Source organism: Carettochelys insculpta, chromosome 11 (genome assembly GCF_033958435.1).
Source record: "Carettochelys insculpta isolate YL-2023 chromosome 11, ASM3395843v1, whole genome shotgun sequence".
Classification (NCBI taxonomy): Eukaryota; Metazoa; Chordata; order Testudines; family Carettochelyidae; genus Carettochelys; species Carettochelys insculpta.
In genome coordinates, this window is record NC_134147.1 from 26,340,839 (window position 1) to 26,346,838 (window position 6,000).

A 6,000-nucleotide genomic window follows, 5' to 3' on the forward strand; every position below is an offset into this window, starting at 1 on the left:
TAGTGGTTTATTAAATGGCTATTTGGATAACGTATGAGCATGAAAGTCAGCCCGCCAGTCCCTGTGACACGTAGTAGCTGTTATCTTATAGAAATCAATTTGAAGAGCAACCTTGTTCCCTATTGTGAGGACAGCGTGTTTATGTGGAAGGCTGATAGAATCATGTGCATGCAGCAGTGTCTAGGCTGCTGGACAGTAGAATTTCATAATCTTCTCAAAGTGCAATGGACAGTTGTCTGTGCTGTACGTAGCATGTGTTCCACCTATTGAATCAGCCCTTAATTTTGTAGATGAAGTAACTTGCTCTGGCTCCAACTCAATTTATGTAATTATCTAGAGTAGATGAATTTGGATGCCTGTTAGTGGTTTTATGAAGGGTTTTTTCACTCCATTGTAGAATGTGGAAAAGGTGTGTTACTAACGTACTGATTAGTGATAATGGAGAGGTAAACTTGATATGGTACTGTCTGGGCAGTTCTGTGGTTTCACCCCTTCTCAGTGCAGGCCTAGGGGAAAACCTCTTGTTTCTGGGCAGCTGTATCTTAACTGCTGTTGCACTGGACCAACTTGGATTTTTTTCCTTCTGTAAAGTGAGCATTGTGTCATGCTAAGGTGGATGGGGAGGGAATTATTTTTCTTTACATACAAACTACTGTCTAGAGAATGGAGATTCTAAAATGTCTCTGTGAATCTTAGTGTTGTGTGTTCTTTTGTTTCTCTAGGACCAGCATTCTGTACAACTCAAAGGAGATTGCTTTGTATTTCTTAGAAAATGCAGAACTTGTCATACTGAAAAGAACGATGCAAACCCAAAACCTGATTAAACTGGTTCTGTATTGAATGCATGTCAAACTTGCCATTTGTTATCTCCTAATCCTTGCTTGCATTGGAACTGTCAGATCTGAGGGAGCAGGCCAATATATTTTAATATAACTTTGTACAATATTTAGACCCTGTCTTTCTGGAAGACATGGAGAGAGAGTAAGGCAGGGGGCGGTGAGCGAGATCTGATCTAGTCTAGCAATCCCTGCCTGTAGCCTTGGGCACTTACATTTACTCTTTTTCACCCAGACTGACACCCCCCCCCCCCCAACCTGTCTGTGAACCAAGGTAAAACTTCTCCAGATTTTTTTTTTCTCCCTGCTGCTGGGGAAAATACTGAATTTCCCTCAAAGGTGTGACCTGCAAGGAAACCAAGCAAAGCTAGACTGAAACACATGAGTCCTGAGACCCCTTTCCTCCCCTTCTCCCCCCCGCCCCCCCAATCCTCATAGTTCCCCTGGAAATTCAGCTCCTCCACAGACTTAAGTTTCATATACCCTCTTCCTCTGACACTTTTTTGGAGAGCTCACAGTATATATGCCAGGAGATATCTAGAATATTATGCTGCAAAGCTAGGAAAGCCAGGGCTTGTAAATCTGAATTTCTTATCCATGGGTTGTTAGGAAATAGAAAGAAGTGGGGCCATGGAAGGGAACCATAGTTGCTGTACCCCTTGGTTTCCGTCACATACAGGGGTCACAGTTTGGTTCAGAGTCTCTGTGCAGATTGTTCCAGCACTCTTGGAGAGGATGCTTGTGAGGGAAAGCAGTCTCCTGGTAACTAGCAGATATTAGGCAAGTCCATTATTTGAATTCCACTAACATCAGTCAGGATCCCCATCATTGTGGGCTCTATACAAACACCAATTAAACTGGCCCTGTTTTAAGGCACTCACAAAAGAATGTGACAGATTTGTGGCAAACAGTTGAAGGAATGAGACTTGGAAACCAGGCAATGAAGGGAGTGGGTAACAATTAAAGCAGAACCCCACTGCAGGATCGTAAGTCTCTTAAATTCAAGATAAGTGTCAGAAGTTCCAGACTAGACTCCTAGTTGGCTGTTTTCAGTTTGGGAAAGAGTCTTGGTTTATCTTGTGTCTCACATCCAGTGGATGGCACGGTGTTCTTAACATACATCTGATAAGAGAAGGTGACTTTATTAGCTGGGTTTTGACATCCGTATACTGTGGATATATTTTTGTAGATATACTTAAATTCCATCTGTCCCTACTAGTCAAATAATTTAATTAATATGACTTTATTACAACCTTTTATTCCAAATCTACTTAAGCTACTATCTTATCTGTCCATCTTCCAATATTATGACTCTAACTGGTAGCCTGTGGTACTCAGAATGAATTTCACTTGTGCTGCTCTGTAACAGTGTAAGGTGCAACAGGTGGTAATTTACCCTGAAGTCCTCTTATGGCACCTCTGACCATCTGAACTGAAACCACCCCCTCAAAAAGATGCTCACACACACTTCTTATCCTTAAGGTGCATGAGTCAAATTGGGCTTGATGTTACAACTGAAGCTTCAAGTTAGACTATGCCCTCTTCCCCCCCCGCCCACCTTCCCACCTGTGTCTCTTGCTGAAAATGGCTGGAGTGGTGGCATCTGGGTGCTTCTGAGGATTAATGATTCCAAAGAAATGGATAACCTATGGGTTTGCAGACTTGAGGTTGCTGCAAAGATGTTAGTCCCACCCCCACTTTCTATTCAATGGTTTCTGTGAACCAAATTGCTGGTCTCTTGGTCCTTTCGCTAATGCTTCTTGTTGCCGTGAAGCCGATCTCAGGTCAATTTCCCAAGGTCTAAGCAGACTGGAGGATCCCAAGTGTTGGCAGGGAGGGAGGAGAGGTCTGTTAAGGCTGGCTGGTATGAAGAGCTAATCCATGTTCTGCTCCTCTGTGCAATGGCTTTCAGGGCTGTTACCCTAGCACTCTTCATCATGAAATTTCTTATGTTTAAGAGCTGAAACAGCAAGACAGTGTCCCACTCTTAAAGCAAGGGCTGTTAGGGTTAGTAATGTAAATGTTTGTGTAGGCACCTTAGGCTATTAAGAGTGAAAATTTTTGTGTGTGTTGGGAGGGGGGTGCCCAGTAGTTTGCTGCATTTGTCTGATTGGGAAATGATGGTGAAAACATTCCTAATTGTACTTATTGTCTGGATTTCAAGTGCTCCAGAGTGTTTCTGAGGCCCAAGTTCTCAAAAAGCTTGGGCCAAATGTAAATGCTGTCAATGAAAATAGTATCCCAGAATGTAAGGTAGTAAATGCCCCTGACTAAGGGTTGCTTGTGGCACCAGGTCTTTTCAGGGCCTCTGGGAATTGAGGAGCACATTGTAGTTCTCTCCCTTGGTGAAGTAATTTTAGGCTGATTCGTGCCCACCCACCTGCCTCTTCTATGCAGCTCAATTACGTTTGCTGCTGAAAGCCTTATCAGCAAGGGGTCGCTTTCTTTCTAGCCACCTCCCTTACTTACTAAATAAGTGTTTAACCACATCAGCATAATCATCCTTCTGTACTTTATGGGAGTATTTTGAATGGGGTCCTGTAGGAATTTGATTCTTGGCCATATGCTATTGAGCGTCCATTTTCTTCCAGGTCTTTGATCTGTGCCAAACAATCACCACAGGAAGTTTTTGAGTGGGCCCCAAAATAGGGAGTAATAAATAATAAGATGACGGGTCACTGATCCAGAAGAGTCTGGGTCAGTTGATAACCTGGGTGCAAGCATGCAATTTGTTTTATCAGTGTCTGTCTCGGAAACGAAGAATTTAGACCAGATGGAATGGGAAAACAGTGACTAAAAAGTTTGACAATGTTGGTGGGCAGTAATTCTCAGAAGCTGAGCATCAGCGTGGCTCTAACCAAAACAGCTGTGATCCTGGGATGCAAAAATGAAATCCTGAGTAGGAGGAGAGAAATTCTACACTTCTGACTTGCTATCATGGCAATAATACTGTGTCCAGGTGTGGTGTCAACCGTTTCATAAAGGATGCTGACAATTGGGAGGGGGCTCAGAGAAGAACCACAAGATAATGACTGAAGGATGTAAAAAGATTCCTGACTGATTTCTTTGAGTTGATCATTATCTAGCTACTTTCACACAAAGTGAAGGAGTGACTTAGCCTATAAATTCTTATATAGGAATCGGATATTTTGTAAAAGTGCGACTCAGCTGAAGGGAGAAGGGTATTGCACAATCCTTTGGTTGGCTATTGAAGCTAGGCAGGCAGACAGACTGGAAATAGGGTGAGAATAATTTAACCATTGGACCAACTTACCCTTGGGGATGTGGTGGATCCTCCATCACTAACAATTTTTAAACTTAATTTCTGCTTTCAGAATCATTATGGGGAAGTTCTATGCTTGATTATATACAGGTGGTGGAATTAGGTTCACGTTTCCTTCTGGTCTTGGAATCTATGAGCGCTACATAGCCATACAAGTAACTTGTAAGGTTATTGCTTAAAGGGGGAAGAGAATCTTTTCCCTCAGTTTCCTGTAATCTACCTTGTGCGTTTGGCAGCATTTTATACCCGGGTACCCACACATATATGCAGGAAGCGTTTTGTGAAGCAGCATGGGAGAAGAGAAATTCCATTAAGAGGGGGTAGGGAAGGGGTGGAATTATCAGGTGGGAATTGGCTACTGCTTCTAAAACAGATTAATTTCCAACTGTGTTCTTTTAATGCTACAAAAATGTACATTGTCATCTGGGCCAAGATTTGGGTCCAGGTGACAAGTCAAATATTGATCAAATTTCAAAGCACAAACTTATTAAAACAACAAGACTTTTATGGTGTCCAGTAGCTCTAGTCATGCCTAGTAAGTAAACGTAGCTATTTTAACTCCAAAAGCAAAACAGTTCGATTCTAGAAATGAGAGAACAGCATCATGATGCAGTCAGAAACAGGCTGCTGCCCACATCAGGGCATTCTTGCTGGAATACTTGAGTATTTGATCATAGCCCAATAACTGAGGATCAGTTAGCTGCCTTTTTGAGATTCTCTAAGGTATTTACATGCCTACCTCCTACTGATTTACAGCAGGAGTTGGGTGCCTGAACACCTTTGGGGATTTAGACCCTAGTGACTAAGGAAACAACTATCAATGACCTGTTTCTAAAGGTGGTGGTTCTACAGCACCACCATAAGCTGGGTCGGTGATATATTAAAGTGAGCTGCATTAGGAGAATGGACTGAAGTTAGTGACTAAAATGAGCAAATCTCTGCAGGGTTTCTATCCACCATGGCTACGACTCCACCTGTGATTTGAAAATCAAGCTATGCTCTTCTGCATAGCCTTTATGGATTCTGTACTTGCAATTTAGCTGCTGGCTGTGAGGCAGCATGAAACTTTCAATTGTTTATCTAAAAATCCCTCTGTTCTCTTGTAGTTGTGCTCTGGTCACCAGAGTCTTCTGTCTTAGAAAGGAGTAGAATTTCTAATGAAAATGTCTACCTTTGTTACTTACAGAGAATCAAAAGAATTGTGTACTGCTAATTGCCAGGAACATTGGGCTGCAGGAGCTGACCTTTTTTTTTTTTTTTTTTTTTTTTGTGTTAATCCCACAGTCATTCATAAAACTGATCCTGGCAGGACCCTTCAATCCAGAAAGCTTGTTACGCTTTCATACAACTTCTGACTGCTGACACGTTTTCCCCCTTCACCTAATGATTACTTCCCTCATACTTACAGCCCTTCGACGAAGTAAGTGACTTTCCTTCTGCTGCCTACTATTAAGTCTCTTCATTTTTGCTCTCTTACACTCCTTTCCTAGACCAGATTATATGCCTGGTGGGGCAGAGATTTAACCCCAAATTTGTGAGCATTGGACATAAGATTTGAGAAGTGAGGTGCTTTCTCTGTTTCTGGTAGAGTACCAGAGTTGAAGGGAGAGTAGGGGGGGTGAATTTAGTCCATCTACACGAGAGATGATAGATCAACCCCACTGGTCTGATACCCACAAGCTGGATCAAGAGGCAGTGAAGAGGTGCCCTAAGTTGTAAAACAGTCCCTGAAGACCATGTTCTGTAAGAACTAGTAAAGTTGCACTACAGTCAGTTCTATTTGTTTGATGGGAACACATAGGTAAATAGTGTGCTCCATGTGTGGGGGGTGGGTGCCTGGCACCTGAGAGCACAAGTCTCTGCTCATTTTGCTGTGTTACA